The 27614-nt window shown below is 41.3% G+C and overlaps 1 long non-coding RNA gene across 1 annotated transcript in view; it reads right to left on the reverse strand.

Moving 5' to 3' along the window:
* LOC135204212 (uncharacterized) overlaps positions 1-22246 on the reverse strand; it is a 72062-nt gene extending 49816 nt beyond the window's left edge. Inside the window, exon 1 of the long non-coding RNA XR_010312133.1 lies at positions 22104-22246. This is a non-coding gene — a long non-coding RNA (uncharacterized LOC135204212). The remainder of the gene's footprint in view (positions 1-22103) is intronic.
* Positions 22247-27614: the final 5368 nt, after the last annotated feature.

Below are 27614 nucleotides of genomic sequence, written 5' to 3' on the forward strand. Positions count from 1 at the left end.
GAGAGGCTACTGAACCCTTAGGTTAACACCCGCTATATTGAGAAATTATCAAGTCCAATAAGTTTGCTTGCAATTCTTTAGACTATGTGCCAGAACTTCTGTACCTCTGTCTTGGTACCCGGCACCCTTTTGTATGTCTGCTTTTCTAGAGACTCCAGCAAGGTAGTGACCTGTAAAGCTGTAGAGTTCTAGAGGATCTGTCAACTGGGACGTGACCAAAATGCAACTAGATCCTACATTACAGACATCGAATTCGGGTAATGAATTCCTAGAGATGCCAGCAAGGACGTGACCTGTGTGGCTGTTGCTCTCTATTGAACTGTCAAGGGGAGCGTGACCACAATGTGACAGATCATATAGGTGTTGTTTAGACACTGAATGCTGTATATGCTTCACTAGAGTTGCCAGCAAGGACGTGACCTATGTAGCTGGTGCGCTCTATATGATTTGTCAACTGGGACATGACCACAATGTGACAAAACCATTTTACCCTACTATGAGGGCGAAGCCAGAAACATTACCATTATTTCCATTTTTAGTAGGAAAAAACTTTACAAGCGTAATATAGTCCATTCATGGAAACAAAATTCTACCCAAAGAAAATGGTTCCCATCAGACTCATCCATCTTCTCACTGAGCAAGTTCTCTAATAAGCTATGCTTTCATAAGCATAAGAGCATTATATAATATAGTGCTCTGCCACGTTAGAATCCTCTAATAATGTTACCTTACGGTAAACAGCAATGAAAGGTTGCAATATCTTTCTTATTGAAAGCTTCTTAGCAAAATGCAGACAATGTTTATTCATGTTTGCTTATATATCCCCTCAATCCGAGGCTAAGTCCGTGATTGTAGGGGAGAGATACGGTTAGCTATTCAACCCGTAGAAGAGAGAGATGTAACCGACCGCTCATGACCGAGAACTAGATGGTACTGTGTTGGTCTAAGCGATAGCAGTCTCCGTTAGCCGTCTGGCCTTATTCTTCCTGAGTTGCCAGCTACTCCATTCAATGAAGGAATACGTATTATAAAATTATTATCGAGCCTCAGTAAGCTCTCACTAATGCATATTTAAGCGAAACAAAACTTCGTTAAATCCAGAAGCTGAGTCGGTGTTGTCTTAACAATCCTTTAAGCGTAGTCCTTCCTAGGAAACTCCTGGGAGGATACAGGGAATTCAGTTGCACACCATAGAGGTAACTACGGTATGTGCATATGACTTGACCGTACCGTATTCTTATACAGCAGATTCTCTACTACCTTCTTTCCTTGCCGAGGCAGAGAGAGAAAGGAAAATTTACTATCTTCGTTCTTTTCGTTAATAGAACGAATTAGTATTAGCCGAAGGATATCCCAAGTGAGAAACGAGGATCGAAGAGAATCTCTCAAGCTTCCTATTCTCTTGGACATAAGACTTAAAGGACGTATTCCACGCGTCTATTACTTGGAAGAGCCTCTAATCAATGAATGAGAGCTACTCCGAATATCGTCCAAGAGAGCGTATATGCTTACTCGATAAGATGCATTAAGATCTTTGTAAATGAGAACTAACCCATTAAGATACAAAGAGTAAATATATCTCCCTAAGGAAGGAAGTTAATCCAGGAACTCTTTAAATCTTCGTGATTTCCTCAGAAATCGCGAGAGACAGGATTCCTGTTCAGATCTAGGGTTTACGGAAGTAAGATTGATATTCCCTTTCCGCCATCATTCCCGAACGCAGATGAGATTCTTATTAAGAAAACTCCCTAAGCTCTTGCCTCTTCATAACGAGGGAAGAGTATGAATGAAGGAGAGAGTCCGCATTGAGAGGAACTGCCTGTCACAGCAGTCTTCTGAATATTGGAGAAGGGCTTCTCTCAGTATAAGAATCATTCTGACAAAAGCGGCGGTCGCCTGTGCGACATCTTGCGCCTTTGCCAGGAGAAGGCTGATCCTGCTAAAAACTCAAAAGAGGAGCCTCGCAACTGACCTCTCCCTCATAAGGCGATTCGGAATATCCTGGTGCCTGGCGCCTAGTTGGCGTCTTGTGGATAGTTCCATGCGCCTGGAATGTTCCGTGCGCTTGAAAGGCAACTCGCGCCTGGAACGTTCCACTTGTGTGGAAGGTTCCGTGCGCCTTGATAGTTCCGAGCGCCTACTAGGCTCCTTGCTCTTGGAAGGTGCCTCTTGCACGTAACGTTCCATGGAAGGATCCTTCTGTTTGCCACTTTACTAGAAGGCTCCTCGCTCTTAGCCGCCTGTTTTCTCTTTGAAAGTGCCTTGCGCCGAGAAAGTTCCTGTTAAGCTCCTCTCTCCTGGAAAGTTCCTCCTGCCTGGAAAAGGCTTCTGTCCTGCCTGGCGCTTCTCGCCAAGATGGTTCTTCTAGTTCTGAAGAAAACCACTCATATATAGGAGCTAGTTGCTTGGGAGAAGGCGGAACCCTCTCAGGAAGCTCGGACACAACTCCACGCTTCATGGAAGAATGCGGAACAGGAGATCAGAACTCTAGTTCTCGCTTGGAGGGAGGAACGCGGCTCGAGCCTGGTTGCTGGAACGCAGCTCGCGCTTGGCTGTAGGGACGCAGCTTGCGCTTGTCTGTTGGAACGCGGCTCGCTGCTGGCTGTTGGAACGTGGCTCGCGCTTGACTGCTGGAACGCGGCTTCCTGGCTGGCTCTTCGCTTCTAGCCCGGTTGGCGCTCAGTGTTCTCTTAGTTTTCAGAGAACGCGCTAGATCGTCCGAACTCCAAACACGTCCATTCTTTTCGGATGTAAGATGAAGAATCGGAAGAAGAGACGCACTTTTTAAGGATGCTTTTCCAATGGCTATCTTTGGCAGTCTGGGACGTTACTACAGATCCTGCCGAGGGGACGCCTGATCGGTGGGGATTCTCCATAACCTCCATAAGCCTTTCGACATTCCTTCTCCTCTGGGCCTGGGAGCTTGGAAGAGGTCTAGGCCTGGGAGCGAGACAGAGCCGATCAGACTCACCCTCCACTGCACTGAGAACACTATATTCACTTCTTACCTTTTAAGAGCTCGCATTTTGAGCTACATCCATTATCTTCAAATTTGCAAATATGAATTTGTAGTCTCTGTGGAGTAAGAAGGTGATGAGGATGCAAAACTACTAGTACTGTTAACCCTCAAACGCCGAAGCGGTAAAAAAAAAAAAATGTATCCCGTGTGCCGGAGGTGTTTCAGAGTGAGCGCGGAAGTGGAAAAAATATTTTTTATTCAAAAAATCACAGTGCGCTTAGTTTTCAAGATTAAGAGTTCATTTTTGGCTCCCTTTTTGTCATTGGCTGAAGTTTAGTATGCAACCATCAGAAATGAAAAAAATTATCATTATAATATATAAATAATGCGATATATGATAGCGCAAAAACAAAATTTCATATATAATTGTATTCAAATCGCGCTGTGCGCAAAAAGGTTAAAGGTAACAAATTACTTTTTTTCGTTGTAATTTACACTAAATTGCGATCATTTTGGTATATAACACATTGTAAAACGATAAAAGCAACACAGAGAAAATATTATCACAAAATAATGCATGAATTCATAACGCACGGACGTAAACAAATATCTTTTCAAAAATTCACCATAAATCTAAATATTGTCCTAGAGACTTCCAATTTCTTTCAAAATGAAGACAAATGATTGAATATTACTATACTGTAAGAGTATTAGCTTACAAATGCAGTTTTCAACCATATCTGACGAGTTAAAGTTGACTGAATGTCGAATTTTTTTATATATTTTTTTTTATATGCAATTATTTCGGAAATAAGAAAGGCTACAACCTTCAAATATTTTTTGTTTTATTCTACATGAAATTGCGCATATTTTCATATATAAAACTCTATGAAATGCCTAATATGAAACGGAGCAAATATTCCGAGAATGGGACGTACACATTTCGGAGATTTGTGGCGGAGAATCCGCGCGCGAAGGGAAGGAAAGTTTTTTTTTTTAAATTCACCATAAATCTAAATATTGTGCTAGAGACTTCGAATTTGTTTCAAGATGAAGATAAATGACTGAATATTACTGACTTGTGAGTTTTAGCTCCAATTGCGTTTTTTTTCGACCAGTTTCGGTAGAGTCAAAGTTGACCGAACGTGGTTTTTTTTCTATTTATCGTGATTTATATGCAAATATTTCGAAAATGAGAAAAGCTACAATCTTCCATTATTTTTTGTTGTATTCTACATGAAATTGCGCACATTTTCATATATAAAACGTTATGTAAGGGCTAATTTAAAATGGTGCAAACATTACCACAATCGCACGTATGATTTTTTCGGAAGAGTTATCGCGCGGACGTAAAGAAAATGTTATTTTTTTCATAAATTCACCATAAATTGACATATTGTGCTAGAGACTTCCAATTTGTTGCCAAATGAAGTTAAATGCTTGAATATTACTAGAATATAAGCGTTTTAGCTTACAATTGCGTTTTTCGACCATTTCGGTAGAGTTAAAGTTGACCGAAGGTTGAAAATGTCACTTATCATTTTTTATATGAAAATATTTCAAAATTGATAAAAGCTACAACCATGGGTTGTTTTTAGTTGTATTGTGCATGAAAGTGCGCACATTTTCATATATAAAACTTTATGTAACGGCTAATTTAAAATGGTGCAAACATTACCACAATCGCATGTATGATTTTTTTCGGAAGAGTTTTTTCATAAATTCACCATAAATCGAAATATTGTGCTAGAGACTTCCAATTAGTTGGAAAATTAAGTTAAATGATTGAATATTACAAAAATATGAGAGTTTTAGCTTACAATTGCTTTTTTTTCGAGCATTTCGGTAGAGTCAAAGTTGACTGAAGGTTGAAAATTTGGCACTTATCGTTATTTATATCAAAATATCTCAAAACTGACCAAAGCTACAATCATGAGTATTTTTTTGTTGTATTCTCCATAAAAATGCGCACATTTTCATATATAATACTCCATGTAACGGCTAATTTAAAATGGTACAAGAATTATGTCAAAGTGACAAAATAATTTCCGAGATGTCACTGATACTTTTTAGTGCAGCAAGAAAGAAATTCGCGCTTGCGCGCCTGCGTAACGATTGTAAACAAAACAAAACAAAACCTTGATCCGTGAACTTCCCAGCATTCCCCCAAGGCGCGTGATTCAAGAGTTTTCGGCTGGTAGGACTAAAAGTATTTTTCCGCGAATTTTTAAAAAAACTTTTGTATGTCGACGTAAAATACGTCCAGTCGGCACCCGAGAGACAAAAAATGTCAACATAAAATACGTCCAGTCGGCGTTTAAGGGTTAATATCTAACTGTTCGTTAGCACGAGAGCTATTAAAGCTTCTAAAGGAAGCGTATCTAGTTATATGCTTTTCTGACTTCCGAAAGTAGGAAGTTAGAGTTTAATATTTCCTCCATCAAGTTCTAACAATTATTCCACGTATTAATGAATAAATAATAATAGTTCCCTTTATTGCAAACTATGTGAGTGTCTACCGAAAAATTCGGTAGTTTCACGTAAAATATTCTTCGAAATTTCGAAGCCAAATTCATTAAAAAGTTAATAAAAGCGTATGCCAAACCAAAGACCCACTACTTCCCTGCAAAAGACAGCCCAGAAGATCGATGGCGATGAAAAACGAAAATCAAGTCAGGAGGTACCGAAAACAGATTTTCTCTGTCGCCCGTATTGTAAACACTACAATACGGGCGACAGAGAAAATCTGATTAGAATACGGGAATGGTTCCTATTCCTGCCACCCAGCAGCAGGGCGGTAGATCACCTGACCTACCTGCAGCGTGTGCCGCGAAATTCGAATTTCTGTCGGGGACGACGGAGTCTATAGCTAAGTACAGTGGTACCTCGAGATACGAAATTAATCCGTTCCGAGGCGGCCTTCGTATAATGAGTTTTTCGTATCTTGGAACACATTTTACATGTAAAATGGCTAATCTGTTCCAAGCCCTCCAAAAACACCCCCATTAAATTTCATAATAAAGTTAAATTGACCTATAAACAATGAAATACTACAACAATTTGGACCATTCAATACCTAAATTAAGAATAAAAATCCAAAACCTGTAAATAAAGTGAATATTAGTGTACAAGAAATATTATTACTGTAACGTAAAATGTGGAAGCTTACCTTTCGAGTGAGGCTATCTCCAATAGTGGCAGCAGAGGAGGAGGAGGACAAACGGCAGATAATGTACGTACGTACGTACACTCAACTTTACGAAAACACATAAAAAATTAAAGGAAAACAATAAAACTAAAATTTACGAAACACCTTAACAAAACTGTAACACTTAACTTACAAAAATCTAGAAATTACGTAAAAACATTTTTTTTTTTTTATAACTTCTTTTTTTACTTTTACGTAGGCTTTTTTTTTTTTTTTTTTTTTTTTTTTTTTTTTAACAGAATTTCAACTTCATCACCACTTTCAACGTTCTGTTTTTCATCACTTGGTTCTTCCTTTTTGCTTTCAACTTTCTGTTTTTTATCACTTGGTTCTTCCTTTTTGCTTACTCCTGCTAATGCTGAAGGCCTCTTTAAAAAATAACGATCTAAGGAAGATTGCTTCTGCCTACTTTTCACAACGTTCCTGAAATGACTCAGGCAAACGTCATCAAACTGCGCAAGCATACGACCTGTGTGAGCCTTTTCGGGGTGTCTTTTTTCTATAAACAATTGCACTTTATGAATAGCGCCTAGAATATCCTTAATTTCTGCCGTTGTCATAGGCTCCTCCTCCTCTTCCTCGCCGCTGCTAGAGAACTCCTCTTGAACGACGTTATGTTGCATGGCCTCCAACTCCTACAGGTCATCCGTCGTAAGCTCCTCTTGGTGCTCCTCGAGAAGGTCGTTGATGTCGTCCTCGTCGACGACCATCCCCATGGACTTGCCGAGTGCAACGATCTCGTCAAGATCTGGTTCCAAAACAGTTTCGGTATCGTCAACTGTTTCTGACTCTGCAGCACCAGCTTCGCCCACGTCGAATCCCTCGAAGTCTCGGGCGGATACGGCATCAGGCCAGAGTTTCCTAGACGAGGAATTCAAGGTTTGCCTCGAAACCTCCTGCCAAGCTTGGTCAATGAGTCGGATGCAAATGACGATGTCGAAATGCTCCTTCCAAAATTGACGCAAGGTGAGGTTTGTGGTATCGGTGATGTCGAAACATCTCTTGAAAAGATGTTTCGTGTACAGCTTCTTAAAGTTCGCTATCACTTGCTGGTCCATGGGCTGGAGGAGAGGGGTGGTGTTGGGCGGAAGAAAAAGAATCTTAACGAAGGAATACTCCGCTAGGATATCTTCCTCAAGGCACAGGAGGGGTGGGAGGGGCATTCGTCCAACACCAGCAGACATTTCAGGGGGAGGCGCTTCTCTTCCAAAACTCTTCACAGTCGGGCCGAAACACAGATTTACCCACTCGGTGAACAAAAGCCTCGTTACCCAGGCTTTTGCATTAGCCCTCCACATCACTGGAAGCTCCTCCTTAAACACTTTGTGGGCCTTGAAGGCTCGAGGAGTCTCGGAGTGATACACCAGTAGGGGCTTCACCTTGCAATCCCCACTGGCGTTCGAACAAAGTGCGAGCGTAAGCCTCACTTTCATAGGCTTATGCCCGGGTAGCTTCTTCTCTTCCTCCGCGATGTATGTCCGATGAGGCATTTTTTTCCAAAAAAGGCCAGTCTCATCACAGTTGAAGACTTGCTGAGAACTGTAGCCTTCCTTCTTGTCGAATGTCTTTTTAAAGGCTTCGGCCGCTTTCGTGTCCGAGCTGCCTGGCAGCCTCCCCATGACGCACCACCGAATGGATGCCAGTCAGTTTACGGAATTTCTCGAACCAGCCATGCGAAGCCTTGAACTCTGGGGTTGGCGTTGAAGTCCCTTCCCCTCCGTCGTCTTCCGCCTGCGCAATCAAATCGCCAAAAATAGCACTGGCCTTGTGAGCGATTGCCGTCTCCGTTACTGTATCGCCAGCGATTTCTTTGTCTTTTATCCAGATGAGGAGCAGCCGTTCCATCTTGTCGTGCACATGGCTCCTCTTGCTGGACAAAATAGTGCTGCCCTTCGACGGTGTAGTTGCTTTGATGGCATCCTTCTGTTTAAGGATGGTGCCTATTGTCGACGGATTACGGCCGTATTCCTTTGCGATCACACTCAATCGCATACCAGCTTCGTACTTCTTTATGATCCCCATCTTTGTCTCCAAAGAGAGCATGCGCTTCTTTTGATGAATTTCAACTTTCTTGGGACCCATGACTACGTTAATTTACGTAAAGTTACACAATACAGTCTTCGCACAACACGATAATATGTACTGCAATAAAATCACTAACGAATTTACGTTACTAAACGAAATCGTTGGAGCGAACGAATGCCGATTGCGTACGGTAAAGTTTCGGGTGCGGAGTGGCCGAGCTAAAGCACGCCAACACGTACGTATAGAAGATGCATGATGGGAGGGACGCTGTCCAATTAGAGAGAAGGATCTCATGGCTTGGCTAGCATCAGGAACCAATGGGAGAGCAGGAGGATGGTGGCTAGTCTACTATAACTAAGATGGCGGCGTGCGGCGGGAGGTTCAAAATTGTTATGGGGCGAATCTCGGACTTTCAGAAACCTTTTGTATCTTGGAAACTTTTCGTATGTAGAGCAGTAAAATTTTTCGTCTTTACTTTCGTAACTTGGATTTTTCGTAAGTTGAGCTTTTCGTATCTCGAAGTACTACTGTATATATCTGTCAGGGAAGTTGAATGTATGAAAATGATAATTTTAATGGGCATCCAAGATGCAGAGTTAGTGCAGAAAATAATCTCCTTGGACGCCACCTCCTCATTACAAGATGTCCCTACGACTTGCCGGTCATATGAAGCAGCTAAGAACGCAACTTCTGCCATACGTACCCCACCTAACCTGCCTACAAAAAGGGTAAGGAGAAAAGGACAAGTGAAACCTTACCTTCAAAACCGACTTTGGCACCAGCTGCTTTATGCCAGTCCTGTGCTCGACAGCACGGCCCTAATGAGTGCCCTGCTACTGACAGCACCTGCAAAAGCTGTGCGTGCCTTGGTCATTGGTCCAGGACAATTAAATGGCGAGCCAGCAAAGCCCAGTGCCGCCTTTGCCACCGCACTGGACACTTTGATAAGTGTTGCAGAGAGAAGAGGAACCAACAGGATGGATCTCCAAGCAACACTACCACCCACTCCAGCAAGACCCAAGATGGACGTCAGAACAGCTGCCATCATCTAGGATACATTTCTTCCACAGCACCGAGGACACCCCAACCCATCTGTGTTTTTCTGTCATATGGCGACATAAACTCTCGCCTACAGATGTTACCAGACACAGGTGCTGATGTCTCCGTTATTGGCCAGCGACACCTAGAGAGTTTAGGCATCCCCAGGAGCAGCCTTCAACCTCCTCCACCGACTACAACGTTTATACTGCGGATGGGTCCAAAATGGCGCCTGCTCTTGGTATGTTCCAGGCTACTCTCACCTTAGGCAAGCAGTCTTGTTCTGCTAGGATTCATGTCCATGAGAATGTCCAGACTCCACTTCTGTCCTATGCACATTGTCAAGAGTTGGCCATAATATCTCCAGATTTTCCCAACCCCATTGTTGAAGTTAGACATGTCAATAGATGCAAGGAGCTACCTATTTCAGCCACCACGTCGCCTTCGGCTGCAAAGGAATATTTCCTCCGGGAATTTGCAGATGTGTTGGTTTCCAAAGAAGACTTGAAGTCAGCGCCTCTCAAGCACATGGTTGGCTCTCCCATGAGAATTCATCTCAAGGATGGTGATGTGCCCTTCGCCATTCACACCCCAAGACAGATTCCCCTCCCCTTCAGGGACCAGGTCAAGGAGGAGCTCGACTCTATGGTATCCCAGGGAATAATCAAGCCTGCCGGAGATGACCCTTCAAAATGGTGTCACCCTCTCGTCATCATCGCCAAGAACATCACAGGAGTACGCATCACCGTTGACCTCTCCAAGCTGAATAGCCAAGTTTCCCGCCCAGCCCACCCTTCAACGCTATTTGTAGTGTGGACCCGAAGGCTCGGATTTTTACTACAGCTGATGCCCTCTGTGGGTACTAGCAAATGGAACTTGCCGAAGAAGATCAGTATTTGACTACCTTCATTATGCCGTATGGTCGGTTCAAACACTGCAGAGGACCGATGGGCTTTGCAGCTACTGGAGATGCATTCTGTCTGCGAGGCAACACGGCCCTTCAAGGAATCAAGAACTGCGTGAAAGTTGTCGATGACATCCTTCTCCATGATGAGGATTACCAGTCACACCTCTACCGTATCCACGAGATGCTCACCAGGTACCGCAAGTTTGGGATTACCCTCAACAAAGACAAGTTTGGGGTTGCCGCACCTACTGTCAAGTTCTGTGGATACACGCTCTCAGGAGAGGGCATTTCGGCTGATCAAGAAAAAGTCAGTGCCATCAGGGATTTCCTGACTCCAACTAACCTGACCGACCTCAGATCATTCATTGGCCTGGTCAACCAATTGGCAGAGTTCACCTCTGACATTGCTGCTACAGCCCAGCCTCTACGCCCTCTGATGAGCCCCAAGAGAACATTTGTTTGGACCCCTGATCATGATGAGGCTTTTCAACGCGTCAAGTTAGCACTCCTCCGTCCACCTGTTGTCGCTGTCTTCGACCCAGACCTGCCTGTTGTCCTCCAGACAGATGCCTCATGCCTTAATGGTATTGGATATGCCCTTCTGCAGGACCATGGTAGTGGACGCCTGCGTTTAGTTCAGTGTGGCTCTCGATTCCTAACCGACGCAGAGACACGATATACCACTATTGAGCTTGAGATGCTGGCTGTGGTTTGGGCAATGTCAAAATGTAGGTTGTATCTTGCCAGCCTACAGAATTTTACTCTGATGACGGATCACCGGCCCCTCATACCTATCTTGAATCATTACTCGCTGGATGCCATCGAGAATCCTCACCTCCAGCGTCTGAAGGAGAAAATTTCGCCCTATTTGTTCACAGCTGTGTGGCGTGCTGGCAAGTCTCTGAACATTCCTGATGCTTTGTCTCGAGCCCCAGTTAGCCACCCCACACCAGAGGACGAAATTGCAGGTGCCCCTTCCACCACCCATCTACAAACAGTCATGGCTGTGTATGCTGTCACCTCTTCAGGAAAGTCTCCAGTTCAAGATGCCGACAGGACTCTTCAGGATCTACGAGGCGCAGCAAGAGCAGACCCTGCCTACACTCGCCTACTCGACTGTGTCACCTCAGGATTCCCCTCCAACATATATGATCTGCATAACTCCTTACTCCCATACTGGAAGATACGGGACGAGCTCTACGCTGATTATGACCTCGTCTTGTATAGAGCAAGAGTTATAGTTCCTGCCACCCTCTGCCGCTGCACATTGTCCCGCCTACATGACAGTCATAGGGGCGTGGAAGCTACGAAGCGCCGGGCAAGACAGGCTGTTTTCTGGCCTGGTATCAACTCAGACATTGCCAACACAATTGGAGCTTGTGAGTCATGCCAGTTATTGCAGCCAACTCAGCAGCAGGAACCATTAATGAACGACGACAATCCCACAAGGCCCTTTGAATCTGTTTCAGCAGACTTCTTTACCATCGCAGGAAAAGCCTTCCTCGTCATAGTTGACAGACTTTCAGGATGGCCTGTTGTTGTCCCATGCAAAGGTGATACTACCACCTCTAATACAATCAGGATCTTCTGCCGCTTAGAGCTTCGGAATACTCCCAATTTCACAGGACGCTCCTCCGCCCAGATCCTGTATGGCCGACCTCTTAGGTCATGCATCCCTACACACCCAGAGTCCTTTTCAGAGGAGTGGCAGGTCAAGACCAAGCACTGTGACCGCTGTGCTGCCACCTGTGCTGAGCAGGTCAAGACCCAGTTCGATCAGCATGCCCACCCCCTACCCAGGTTGACTATTGGACAGCATGTATGGATCCAAGACCCAACATCTCGTCGCTGGGACAAGGTCGGGGTAGTCCCTAGTGGTCGTGTCTGGTGGTGAAACCGTCGTTTCCTTCGCCCAGTGCCACCTCCTAGTGTTGACCCATCCCCTCTTTCCCCTGTGGCCCCTTGTTTGGACCAGGAAAAGCAGTCCTTAGTTGATATTCCCCCAATGTCCCCACGTCGTTCTCAAAGGCTCGCAGAGAAAGAGTCTGCTCGAGAGAGTACTACGAGCGTGAGGGGGGAGGGAGGTGTAGGTAAATGAAAGAAACATTCATTACAATATATGAACCTTTATGCATATGTAATGTATTCTTTATATTTTGTCTTCATTTATATACCTCCCTATGTATTTAATGTGTATCTCATTCTCATGTAATGTACGATATGTAATGACTGAATCTCGCACGTCCGGCAGTTATGTTTCGCCAGTACGGCACAACTATGTTTCCTTGCTTGCAGATTATTTTGCACCTCTGTGATTTTGTGTACTTCATTAGACATTAAGAACCTACTTTTAGTATTTCGGTGTTTCCTTCATCCCCAACCTTTAGTGATAAGGATAACACATCGAACACACACACACTAACCTTCAGGTAAGTGCTGAGAGAGATTCTCCCTGTATCAGCAGCAGCCATCTTGTTTGTTTACAATATGCGGTCGCTCGTGGTTCGTGCTGGCTGCTTCCCGTCCAGATGGGAAGCTAAAATTTCGAGCTAAAAGCTCCCGGTTTTCCATTTTCGGCAGCAATGGCTTGCTGGTGGAGAAAAAAAGGCCTAGTGTGAGGCCACCTTAATGAGTGTGAGGGCGGTGCTGAGTCTTCTCTGCATACCTCAACAATAGCACAAAAAAAGAAAGTCTCATCATGTTTTAGAAGGAACAGCAAGACACTGGTTCACAGGCAACCTCAGAAAACCCTGGTTCAGACCCTTGTATGACAAACAACCCACTCACAGGGGAGCAAAACCTGCTATCAACCCTCAATAAACAACGGCACTTACTCAAAACCCAACAAGACCTCTTGTGAATGGACTACAATAAGATCTCTTACCTCTCCTCAGGAGGAAAGAGGAGCAGTCAAGGTGAAGACGATGATGAGCTACAAAAGGAGGGGGAGGAAAGGCAAAAGGATATACTCTTGCATTTCTTAATCATATTCATAGACAAACCTTACACTAATAACAAGGGCACAGAACGACCACACACCCATTCATGTTGTCGTGAAAATGTGTGCACCATTTTTCCTCAACTTGAGTCTGCCTTGGAGCCAACACAAAATTACATGTAACCCATTTGGTGGTAAAAATGCAATGGTTCTCAGCTGAAATGTAGTGTTTTGAGAATTTTTATTGAGTCATCTCCGCAAGGCTATTGAGAACTTTTCATCATATTTTGTTCAATTAAATTTGGCATTTACTTAAAGGGATGACAATACCAGTAAAGAATTATGTAGTACAAAAAATTACTAACTGGTCAGGGAACAACTAACTTGCGAGGGTTCACGTCGCCCTTCCTGGCAAGAGGCACAAAGCAGAGCAGACGTGCATAAGTGAACTCCACATTTCCGCTCCAAGATTTCACCCTCCACCATGAGGTGGCTGTGAGTTGTACCATTTTGTTATTCATTGTTGCTAGAATTCATTTGGTAATTGCCTCAGAAGTGTTCTCAATCTCAGTGACAAGATGAAGTGTCATATAGAATTAGCAGTTGATTTTCAATTTGTTCTTCGTGACCTCATGCTCACACATTGACTGTATCCATGTATTAGGGCGGGGAAGAGCCCCATAGTGATAAATTCATTATTTTTAATGTGTAGGCATGAGAGTAGGATTTATTTTCTTACAATAAAGCTGTAAGAACTCGACTGAACCTCATTCCACTGTCCTTGTATATGGGCTGAGTGCTAACCCTTCAGGTAGGCCTATACGCCGTCGACACCTGGCAAGTCTGGTGATTTGTGTCGCTAAATAATTCTCAACAAACATCCTTAACACTTTCATTGTTTGCACATTTTGTTTTCCTCCACTGAAAAAAAAAGGCAGCACGCATAGAGAAGAAAAATATTTTCCAATCCAAGACAGGCAGAAAATGAACATACACTTCCACACCCAAAAACTGCTGGCTTATGGTAAGTTAGTGGGTAACTCCCCAAATTCACCTGCCTATCACCAATTAACCAATGTTACCATTTTTCAAAGATCATTTCTGGCTCTCACTGAAGAGCACACTTAGCAGAGGTTTGTATCTCCATACGAACAACTGCCAACAGTATCACTTAAACCACAAAATATTTACACGTAGCCTAGCCTATATCTCTCGTGTCTGGTAATGTTCCATCAGAAACAAACGATACTCTGTTCATTGGAGAATTTCGACAGACCGTATACTAGGCCTATCCCACACTCATCCTATTCAAAAAGGGTTTAAACCTGAAATTAAAGTGCCATAAACTGAAGCATCTACACTTTTAAAAGACCATTGGCCAACATAAAGCCTATGAACTGAAAAGTAAACTAAACAAACGACATTACTCTTAAGGAACTAGTACTTGTATTCTAGGCTAATGACTTCACAATAATTCATATTACTAGTAAGTGACAAGATGAGTCAGACTGAAACATAACTTCCCTATTGGGATAATCACCTGAGAAATAATTAATTAGAATGCTTCCCTAGAGCAAAAGATGGGCCTTCTCATCACTTGCCTATAACATAGCTAGCTAGGCATATAGATTAGATTAGATTAGATTATAAAATTTTTGGCACATAGCCAAGCGCCGGAGCCGAGGGGCCATTCAGCGCATATATCTTTAAGAATAAAAGTCACTGTCGTACAAACAAACATACACACAACCGATAAACATACAAATCATTCATTCATAAAAACCAAACAAGAAACCTAAAACAAACAAGAGAAAAATTAAAATTCATAAAAAAGACCAATATTTTTTTAAAATGTCATAATTTGCTCTGCCTGAGCACCTTCACCTAAAATATCGCCAAGAGACTTATTTGCCAGCAAACAAGCTCTGCGTTTGTTTTCAAAATGAGGGCACTCCACCAAAATATGCACCACAGTCAAATCCACATGACAAGTGGAACAGCGAGGAACCTGCCTATCCGCTCCACTCATCATTAGATACCCGTGAGTATATTTAGTGTGGCCAATGCGTAATCTAGCTAAAACTATCTCAGACCTTCTATCCATCCGGCTATGAGGCCAAGGATGAACAGAAGGCCTAATCGATTTCAATTTAAGATTATTATCTAAAGTAGACCAGTGGGCCTGTCACTGGTCTCTACAATAAAATCGAATGGTACATTTAAAATCAGATGCAGGGACGCCCATGTTGGAAATGTGCCTAAGCCTAGTTGCAGCCTTAGCAGCAGCGTCGGCTCGCTCATTCCCAACAATTCCAACATGGGACGGAGCCCAACAAAACCTAACACAAAATCCTCTTCTATTAATTAAAAGATAAAACCAATCTTGTACTTCTTGCACTAAAGGGTGGCAAGAGACTAGGCTTTTTAGAGAAGATAAAACACTCAAAGTCGGTAAAAATGGTAAAAACCTTGTTAGTACAAGAACTATAAAAAATATATTTAAGAGCAGTCAAAACTGCCAGCAGTTCAGCTGTAGAAACAGAAGAATTAGAAGGAAGCTTCTTTTTAATGATATTACCACTAGTCACTACAGAGCAACCAACACCATCAGAACCCTTTGAGCCATCAGTAAATACATGATGAGAATCACCATGTTCGGAAGCATGGTCCAAGAAACTTGCCCTCAACTGATCACCAGAACTGTTGCTCCTGCTGTCCCTAATTGGGCAGATTTCTAAATGTGGCCTATTCCAAGGAGGAAACTTTGAGGGCAAAAATTTCAGCTACTGCAGGGGGAAGTAATCCCACCTCCCTGGCAGAGCTTGCTAGTCGGACCTCAAGCGGCTTTGGCAACCTCAGTCTATTTGGGGCTCTGTCAGTTGGTTCTCTAACGTACTTATAGTTAGGGTTTAGCTTTGACGTAAGTATTCTTGATATGACTCTCAAGCCTAATTCCTCCCTACGGATAAATAGTGGGGTAAAACCCGACTCAACATATAGGCTTTCTATTGGTGAAGTTCTATAGGCTCCCGTACAAATACGTAAAGCCATATTATGGACAACATCTAATTTCTGCAGTGTTGTCTTGCACGCACAACCATAAACTTGGCAACCATAATCAATTTTGCTTAGGCATAAAACCTGGTACATCCTCAAAAGTGTGATTCGATCTGCCCCCCAGTTAAAATTAGATACAACTTTAAGAATATTAAGTCGAAGCTTCACGTTACATACAACTTCATTAACATGTTGAGTAAAAGTTAATTTTTTATCAAATGTAACACCTAGATACTTAATGCTATCTTCATAAGGTAAAATCGAATCGTTTAAAAACAACGTAGGGATCTCTTCCACTCTTCTCAATCGAGAAAATCGTATAGCTTTGGTTTTTTTCTGGTGAAAATTTGAACCCTTTAGTACTGGCCCATGATGTTGAAGCATTAATAGCAGTCTGGATCATTTGACAAGCTTCAACAGCTGTGGACTTACTACAGATTATTATATAATCATCAGCAAAGGCCAGACCATGCACCCCGACAGGAACTTGTTCTAGTAGACCGTTGACAGCTACATTAAAGAGTGTTGGACTAAGAACGCTTCCCTGAGGTAACCCTTCTTCCTGAGGGTAAGCAGAGGAAATGTAAGAGCCCACTCTTACTTTCAGGTAACGTTCTGACAAAAAATCTTTCAGACAATAGAATAAATTACCCACAACACCCCACTCGACAAGTTGCAAAAGGATACCCCCTCGCCAGGTAGTGTTGTAGGCTTTTTCTAGGTCAAAGAACACTGCAACAGTCTGGTTTTGCACAGCAAAAGCATTCTGTATCTCCCGAGTAAGGAACATCAAAGGGTCAGAAGTACTTCTATTTTTCCTAAAGCCAAACTGCCGATTAGATAAAAGATTCTTTGAATCCAAATACCACACAAGTCGAGCATTGACCATCCTCTCATAAATCTTGCTAACACAACTAGTTAGAGCAATTGGCCTGTAGTTTTTAGGAAGGAAGGAATCTTTAAAAGGTTTTAAAACAGGTACAATAATCGATATCTTCCAAGACTCTGGTGCAAATTCCTGAAAGCCAAAACTGTTTAAATGTCTAAAAGAAATTGTTTTGTACTTCTAGGCAAATTAAAAATCATTGAGTAGAGTATATCATCTTCCCCAGGTTAGATGTTGGGGAAGATAACGAGATAGCATGATCTAATTCTTTTCATGGTGAAAGGAAGATTATACGACTCTGAATTTAAACTAACAGCAGGAACAACCGTGGTACCGTCCCTAATACTCTGAATGCAGGAGAGTAATGTAGGGCACTAGATATATTAGAGAAATGCCTACCAAAGGTTTCTGCAACTTCTCCAGAATCAGATATGAGGAAGCCATCAATTTTCAATATAGGCAAGGGAGGTGGAAAAAATTTCCCTTGCAGCTTTCGGATTCTGTTCCAGACAAACGACATAGGGGAATCATATTTTAATTCACTTATATATCTGATAAACGATTCCCTCTTTGCTTGCTTAAATGTTTTCTTTTGCTTAGCAAGAGCTCTTTTATAGATAATTTTATTTACCAAGCAAGGATATCTACGATATCTCTTGTAGCAAGTTCTTGTTATCTTTCGGCTCAAGGCGCATGCATCACTCCACCAAGGTACTAGAGGACGACGAGGTTTACCAGACGTTCGAGAATAGACAGCATTGGCACCACACAGCAATATACTGATTAAAAACTCATAAGCGGATGCTTGGGCTCTGAAAATCTTTTTATATCTTGATCAACTTCAGTAGATTTTTTGAATAATCCCCAGTCAGCCTCCCCTACCTTCCATTTCGGTAAACAGGAGATGGAATATTTTCATAAACTTTAAGTGAATGGGCCAATGATCACTGCCATGATCATTCTGGTCTACTACCCACTGGTAATCTAACCTCAAAGACAAAGAGCAGATAGTGAGGTCAATGGCTGAGTCAGTATTATGAAAAACATCATGTCTTGTAGGGGAACCATCATTCATTAAAGTGATGTCATTTAAGTCAAGCAGCTGTTCTATTATTAAACCCACCGATCGCAGTTTGGCTCTCCCCAGAGGGTGTGCTTGGCATTAAAATCCCCCATCAAAATGAAGGGTTTAGGAAGCTGGTCTATCAATGTCTGTAGATCGGTTAATTCTAGCTGACGAGGATTACCCTGCACATCCTGCAATCTACTTTCTAATGATGGATCCAGGTATAAAGAACAAATAGTGATCCATTTATAATTGAAAATTTGAACTGCACAAGCCTGCAACACAGTGTTCAATTGAACAACCCTATGATTAACAGACTTGCGGACTAGGATGCCTGTGCCTCTCTGAGCACGTACACCTATCAGGGGTGGAGACCTATGGAATGAGTAATTAAAACCTAAGTTGGGAGTGTGCTCTCCCAACTTTGTCTCCTGAAGACACATTGCAGATAGATCATGATCCCTAAACAGAACCCGAACTTGCTCTCTATTTGGTATAAAGCCACGGATGTTCCACTGCATGAGAGCCATTATTTAGAGGAAGGGATCTTAAAATTCCCTACTAATTTAGGAATCTGTGTCCTGGTGAGAGAGATCTTATCAGTTTTACCAGTACTATTTGACCTAGATCTAGGTGTTACAGATCTTTTAGAAGATGGGCTTTCACTTGCCCTTTCAGTTTTACTTTTGTTTTTTCTATGATTGCTGAGTGACCGTGAATGAGGCGAAGAGGGAGAAAGGGCCCTCTTCTGACGAATAAGCAGGGCCTCCATCTCCCCACCGTCATCTCCACGGTGCACTGTAATGTCAAGATCAGGTGAGGGCTCAATGTCAGGCAATGTCCCCGACAGAGAGAAGTCGTCAACATATTGAGACCTGGCTTGAACCCTTGAACCAACAGGGTCCCCTGGCTTGACCAGAGTCTCTGCAACATGGGAAACCCCAACAGGGGGGGCATGGGAAAACACCTGGGGGGGCACCGGGAGCCCCACCAGAAGGGGCACCAGAAGAAGCAGTATTCAATTGTTGTGCCTTCAAGGCATCCGAATAAGTTTTCCTGCCCAACAGCTTTTTGGCCTGTCCCACACTGATGTGTTCGTCAAGAGATTTTAGTAATGCATCTTGTTCTTTCTTGAATGCACTACATTTCTTATCACGGGCTCGATGTTCACCCTTACAGTTTACGCAAATTATTGGTCCAGAACAGTCCTCGTGCTCAGCTGACAACAGCGATTCACAGAGTTTATTTCTGGTACAAACAAAATTAGAGGAGTGTCCAAAACCAAAACATTTAAAGCACTGGAGCACTCTCGGTCTATAAGGAACGAATTTCATGATTTCACTGTCAAGAATAATTTCAGATGGCATAAAAGAATTTATAAATGTTAAAATAAGCATTGATGAACGGGACACTTTAAAAACCTTCCAAACTGCATCTGGACACATTTCCAAAATTTCCTCCTCATCCATTTCATGTAAATCTTCATTAAAGATAACACCCTTCGCATAACTAAAATTATAGTGAGGTTTTACCTCTTTTACATACCCTCAGGATTAAGCTTCAAATTTAGGAGCATTACTAACTGAACATTGGTCTTGGTATGAACTAAAAAACTATTACGCCCAAAGCGAGTTACTTCTGGGCTCCCAACATTGCCGATCTTCTGGCTTACCAACCTTTTCACCTTGAAGAGGTTGCCTCTCTCACCATGCGTCGAGATAATTAACCACTTAGCTGGGTCTGGAGATCTGGAGATTTTACTTATTCTATTAGGATCTTTTATTTCATTTGGTGGTTTATAAATGTCAAGATACCTAGGGACCTCTTCTGCCTCTACAAGTCCAACACTCATAGAATCTGACCTAAATTCTCTAAAGGCTCTGTGAGCTTCCGATTCATTGTTGAAAATTATCCAGAATTCAAAAAAACCATAATTATTGCCAAGTTTATTTCGTAATTCTTTGATGTTCCCAAATTTACAAAATTCATTAAATATTGTGTCATAATTCCAGTCTAAAGGGACTGGTTTCACATGCAGAATGTTTGTAACAAGGAGCTCATTTGAAAAAGGCTCCAAAGTTACAATGGAGGAATTACCAGGTTTTTCCTTGTCCTTATCCTTGCCTAAGTCGTCAACCGAAGATCTAATTAATGTCGCCATAAGACGAAGGATTTATGATTCGTCCAGGTAGCCCCCCACCCACCATGGAGCCACATTTAGAGGACAGTGTTATCCCATACAGGGCTGCCCTAGGGGTACCACCCAGATATACACCCCACCCTCAGTGCTTAAGGCGTCATGATGTCCGTCGAGATCAGACCCAGCACTAAGAGCAGGGTTTGACATATAAACTTTCCCCTCGCTCGACGCCAACTGTTAGGTACTAGCCTAGAGTTCTACTGGTGAGGTTGGCATGCCAAACCATCCTCACCCTCCACCAAATCCAATGAGTAAGTCCAAATCATGTCCAAAACCAATCCAAAAGTCATCAACATAAAATCTGTAGCCTTTATAGGGGGAGGAAGCAGAGGATGAAAAGTTTTAGTAAAAGGAAAAGAGCTGACTTATTTAGTTGGATCAGCAGCTGGGCACCAAGGCCCAGCGAGAAAGTAGTTCCCACCAGGCATCAGGGCCCAGCTGCTGAACCCTAAGCCCCCCATCCTCGGCAAGGCTTCAGCATCTGGGAGGAGCTAGGTATATACAGGACAACAATGTGTGAGGTAAAATGCTATCTTGTGGCAAACTAGCCTATGCATGAGCCAGCCCACTTTGTCCACCAGTCTGCAACTTTCTCAAACCATACCACAGCCCTAGGCTTAAGTTAGCATCAAAGCAAATCCTGCAAAGGTCTGCATGCCTAACATATTCACCTTCTTAAATGACAGGTATATAGGTAGGTAGCCTAACCAAACTGACCAGCAACCCAATCAAGCCTAACCTTTCCAAGAAAGTGGTTAGGCTAACTCAGCAATTACTAGGTTTGTTCCTTCAGTGAAGATCTGCTGCACAACAGAAATACAATTGGGTTCAATGTTCTTTTAAAACATAGGCCTGGCATGAGTACTATGGGTTCCACCCTGATTTCATAAGTTGTACAGGTTAGGCTCCTATAGGCTACTAGGCCTAGGTATATGTAGTAGGTTGTTAGGTTGGTTTAGATAAGAATTGGGCCTAGTTTTGAAGGGGAAAACGTGCTTAGTACCTATCACCAAAATACAGGAGCTTCTAGCTCAATGAAGGGTAAGATTAGTCAAATGGCTACGAATAACCAATGGCCAAACTTAATATTTTTTGTAGCCTAGGTATTGCGTAGCAGTCTAATGTAAAAAAAATATATATAGTACTATACTCATTCCCAGAAATGGCTGGCTAAAAACAATATCTTGGCTGCCATTACCTAACTGCACAATACCCATACCTATAAAATACCAAAGATTTATCTTAAAAATCTACAAAATCTATTGAGGAATTTTCTCATTTCTGTAAAGTTAGCCTGGTTAAAAAGTTGGGCCTACTATCTAGTAGTTTAGAAATAGTAGGTAGGCCAAACTAGTTTTCCAAAGCCGAGTAAAGGTGTTTAGTTTCAGCAAAAATGTCGTTGTTCAATGATTGTGCAAACACATAGTATTATATAGATCACTGGATTGACATTTTCTTACAGCACAGTACTAAAGGGTGAAAGGTTAGATGGGATGGAACGGTCACTCAACTTAAATAGTATATAGTAGTACTGCAACTCCACCGTGATGCCAATTCCGCACAAATGACTTCCATGATCGCCTATTCATTTACCTAACCATAGGTAAAATTAATGTATATGAAATGATATATGTTTTCCTTTGCCTTTTAAAGATAATTTTCTGAAAACATATGTTAACCGGAACACCTACTAAATGTTTATTAATACATAGCTAGGTCTCTCTACATATTCTCTACAGCATTCCTTGATAATGAGATTGTTATATTATATCTAAAAATTAACAATTGCAGTTACAATATCACTTTGTAACGAACTTACCTATTTAGTTAATCAAAATCTCTTTTTACATGTACTGAAAAAATTAAATAATTTAAGTTTCCTTAATTAGATGGAAATTATAGCTGTCACCTTGCTATCGTCTGCATTCTACTATGTACAGTTGGGGACACAGTTCGCCTGGTACACCGTCTTGAGAGACTTCGAAAAATTTACATGGTATCAATGTTTACTGAGGGAGAGGGTGGGGGGAGAACTCCTTCTATGCTAGCAAGAGTTCCACCAATAAGCTCTAGAAGTTCGTTTGGGGGCGGACTTATTAGGTATAGTGGGAGAAAGACACACACACACACACGGAGTAAAAAAAAAAAAAAAAAAAAAAAGATCTGAGCAGTTTATATCGTTGTAATGAAGATTGTGTCTCACTTGTAATATAAGTTTGTTTTATTAAGGTTCATTTAAACTTCGGCCAAGACGTTATCTTACCACATTGTCTATATATCGGTCATATTCATACACAATACTTAAAATGTATCAAACATTTCAAAGTTATATTGGTATTGCCGAAAATCACGATTGGACTCTCTACAGTCAGTTCCATTAAAAAAACAGAATAAAAAACTGTATTCCTGATATGCTTCATCAAAATCGAAGGTGTGGCAAAAAATTATCACCACCATCCTTTGCCACACAGGATTAGATGGTTTGATTTATGACAAACCTCCTAGGCCACCCTTAACCCCGCCCCCCTCCCCGCACAGTTCATACAAATGGAAGACAAGCAGTGCAAAAGGCCAGCAAAGGCCTCTAATAAGGCACTAAGTAGTACAGAAACAAATATCGATACAATAAGCTATGAAGGCGCGCAAATTTAAAATCTTAAGAACGTCACATGACGTAAACAACATATGTGGGACGACTTCTGCAACACGTCATATGACGAGGTTGACCTTTTAAGGGTTAACTGTTGTTTTTCTAAAAATTATGTATGCATGATATATTATAGACGATATATTTCGTGACCCTCAGGCGATAGGTGAAGTCATTTTGGGCTTTCCTTATAGTGGATGACATAAAGAGAGCATCATCTACTGAACTGGACAGTTCCTTTTAAAATATCCTACAGAGCATAGACCCTTATACCAGTAAACGACAACGACGGCAAAAAATATGCCACATTTTACTCTTGTTCATATATTAGATTTAACCAAGATACTACATTGAAAATATCAGAGTAGGATATAAAGCATAACATTTTCAAATAATGGAACTATTTTAATAGACTCCAAGAAGCTAATAAGCGAAAAATAACTGGCGAAAGTATCACTATCATATCTGTATCGGCCGCACCACAGAGAACAAAGTATACAGGTGTAAGGCAATTGTGTTACCGACCTTCACTGTATGAAAAAACAGTGCTCGGCGAGTCATTCAGTTCTAAATAATTCAATGCGTTAACAAGAAACGGTGATTAGGAAGACATAAAAAAAACATGTGGGGCCAGAGAGTAAGTAGGAAAGTTTACTGCAATACGCTCAATATTTGTATGGAGGCATTATGCCATTTTTTTTACAGATACTTCGAATATTATATCAAGAATATCATGGTATATAAAAACTGTTGTGAATTATGTTTATTAAAACATATAATGAAATAAAAACTAGTGAGAACAAAAATGAGACCATTTTATGTCCTGTCACAAAAAAACTATAAACATTTATATATGCAATCTAATACCTTGACCATCCACCCTCTCTCACAGTCACTTCCCTAATCTGTCGGACATCGAATGAACCAAGGGTTGAAAAATTTGCTGCGGTCTCTGTCTACAAATTTCCCCACTGAGAGTTGATGTGAGCCATGGTTTGCTGTGTTGTTCTCTCATGTTACATTTTTCCCATGTGTTCACCCATCTGGGCCCCACACATGTTCAATCACGTTCATATCTGCTCCTTTGCTCGGCCATTCAAGAAGAAGCAGGTTATCCTGTCTGGCAAACCACTTTTGAACAACGCAAGCAGTGTGAATGGGACTCCGGTCGTGCCATAAACAGGATGGGCCCTGATGGGAAGGGAAAACTCCTTTCTCGTAACGAAGGCAAGAAGGAGGTTTGCAGCAGCCTCATATACTAGCTGTAAATCGTCCCTCGATACAGAACACATCACCCATACCATCCAGACACACCCAGCCCCATACGTGCAGGTGACATGGCCGGATCGGAACCACCTCAACGATGTTACGGGATTCATATCTGAATGAGAGAAAAAAATGGGGTGTATAATATAAATCATATATATGACCTTTGGAGATTTAAATTTCTCAGTGGTGAACAACACTGAAAGAATTTCGTTGTCTAATTATCTATTTAATTATATTTGAGGAAAGAGAGCAAATGCTGCCACTGTCCCTTACCTAATATTTATCTCAGAAATAGCACTCTTATTTATGTTTACTCCCTTTATATATTTTGACAGTCCACTTCCGTGGAACAAAATCTGAAGATTAATAATTAATATAAAGAAGTATGCAATTGATGTTTGATGCAAGTAAAGATTTTGCTTATCATAACGAGTTCTATTTGTTCGCAACAATGCAGCTTCCATGCGATGTGGACGAGAAGCACTTCTCGTCAGTAAAGATGACCTGGGCCTCAAAAGTCCAAATAAAAAAACCTTATCAGCATGACGTTCTGCAAAATCAAGCCTTCCCGCCTTATGTCTCTCCATCAAGAGCTCCTTCGTCGCGGTATTCTGTGATGAATCCTTGCAGTGTGGGAAGTCTGCGTCGTACTGTCATCGATAGGGATGGGCAAGTACCGGTACAAGTACCGGTTTTTCCGGTACAGGCTTCATGGGTACATTACTGGTAAAAATCTCAGTACCGGTAATTACGTTATTGCGTTAATTAAAGAAATAGTAAAAATGCCTCTCACTATGTGCTGATTGCTGAAACCACTATAATACTCACCACACATACAGTACAGTGAACAAATAAACACCAGTTCTTTTAAAACTAATAGTATCTGTATGACACTATTTCTAATTGTGCCTGATACGGCAAATGCAACTAGATTCCATCCTTTACTTCTTTTTTGCTTACTGTTTTTATCAATCGACCTACGTTCTGCATTAGAATAAAGAGTACTACACTAATTTCAACGAGTTGCCTGGTGGAAGACTACTGGTATATCTTATGAGGAACAGAGTCGAATATTAATTAATTATTATATATCTATCTCTCAATATATATATATATATATATATATATATATATATAATATATAGATATATATATATATTTAGATATGTGTGTAAGGCTAAACATAGAATATTTATACAGTAGTTATGAATCCTTTTAAACTAAAAAATTATCATAATATGCAGTGTATGCATAACTTTTAATATAAACTATCTCTGAATTACCATTATCACTAATGAAAATAATTGGTGGAAATCGCGGAGAACGCATTAGTAACCACAACACACATTAACACGGACTCGACACCATCTTACCATTTACCTAACTTGCATTGCGGGAATACCATTTTAGCAACAGTCCAACATACCACTCACGATCGCCTGCTAGTAAAATACATTTTACCAGTTAAAGTAACGGTAATACCGGTAACAGTAAATTTTTACCGGTTTTACCGGTAACGAAATTAGCGGTACTGCCCATCCCTAGTCATCGAAGACACTTCTAATCCAAGGTATTCACGAATGGCCTCGGCGTGGTTAATGGTTGCTCTCGAGCCGCCCTGATAATGGGCGTGTTTCCGTGGACCCCCTGGCCTAGCTAAAGACCATATTATCTTAAATGTTTAACTTATAATTTATGATAACATCGGAATCAATTCTAGATTCTTCGAATTTTGTACTGGATGGGATTGATCATAATTTAGTTAAACATGGCAGTATACTTTTGGTTTCAAAAGCATATCAAAATAGAACGTGATTACATATTTCCATAATATTCTCAATTTGGGTTGTTAGTTATTAAAACTGTAAAATCATTCCTGAGCCATCACTGAAACGACATTTAATTATAAATAAACTATATCTACCATAAGACGTCACAATGACTGTGACAGGGTGGGCACAAATAAAATGCTCTTATAGGCTTAATTTTTACCGAGACAAATCAATCGACCTATCTAACTCTGTTCAGGTTGGAGGTCGGCAAGGGCCAACCACCCACGGTGTGGAATTATGGGAGGTGCACCTGAAAAAATATTTACTGTGCTGTTGGAATGGCTGTGGATATCTGTAGTCTAACCAAAATATAAGAGCGAGACGAAATACATAAGAAAGAAAACTTTCAAATTAAATAAGCAAGATTAAATAAAAACCATGAACAATGTAACATATCCACCAATCATTCAGCATAAACAACTTACGCAAGTCGTTCAAGTTCCCACTCTCCTCCCACCCTTCTACTTGTACCGTGGTGGGGGGACACCCACCAATATCACGTGCAAAATGGTCGTATCGAGAAGCTATGTCGCATTTAAAGTGACAATTCGTCCTCGCAGCGCAGATTTGTGTTCCTTCGATTCATGTGAGTAGTTTATTTGAAGTCTGACCATTTAAAAATCCTGCTGACGACCTCACCTCTATTGGGATTCAGACTCTGTTTCGAGTCGAGTAAAACAATACCATTATTATATCATTATATCGTTCCTTGAATTGTAGGATTAGCCAATAGGAATCATAATCACCATGGTATGAAATGAAGATACTGCTGTTAATATAATATGCTCACGTAATTTATTGTCCTGTTAATAATTACATTGAGAAACTGAATACATCGTTGAGAACTGCTCGTAAAATGAGCTCCGTAAACGTGTTCGAGAATTCTCTGACCTATTTCTCAGTAACAAGATTCGTATAAGTACGAGAATTTTGACTAATTAGTTTTTGACTACATCAGTACCGTAATTATAAGAGTATCATGAATCACAATCATAAAGAATAGACACTTGTCCTGTACGAAGAGGCAAAAGGCTCGATTAGCCAGAAATGGATGTGAACACAACAGTATACTCCCCCCCCCCTTCTCTCTCTCTCTGTGAATGTTACTTCAGTTTAAGTATATTTTGCACGATTTATTTTTATCATCTATCTATCTATCTAATCTAATAATAATAATTTGAAATGTTGTATATATCTAACGATTCACGCTGTTGTTACCTGCCAGCAAGGCTGGCATTACGGTATGGCACGGTTGTATTTATAGCCTATGTGTACGGTACGGAATTACGCAACGATAATTTTACCAAAGTACGGTACGGTCCAGTTCAGGTACGGAAAAATGTGCAAATTCCGTAACGTACTACCTTACCTTAGGCAATGGATATATTACTTTTGGTCTACGTTGAAAACAAGGGAACAATATTAATTAATTATTAATAATAATAACCAGTAATATAGCATTTTTTTACTATTATTCTTATCATCATCAATCATCATCAGCAGCAGCAGCAGCAGCAGTAGTAGTAGCTATTAATATTTTTGTCTTAAGATCAAAATTTTTTTTCTTTCTTTAGTGACTATT

This window comes from Macrobrachium nipponense, chromosome 24 (genome assembly GCF_015104395.2).
Source record: "Macrobrachium nipponense isolate FS-2020 chromosome 24, ASM1510439v2, whole genome shotgun sequence".
Lineage (NCBI taxonomy): Eukaryota > Metazoa > Arthropoda > Malacostraca > Decapoda > Palaemonidae > Macrobrachium > Macrobrachium nipponense.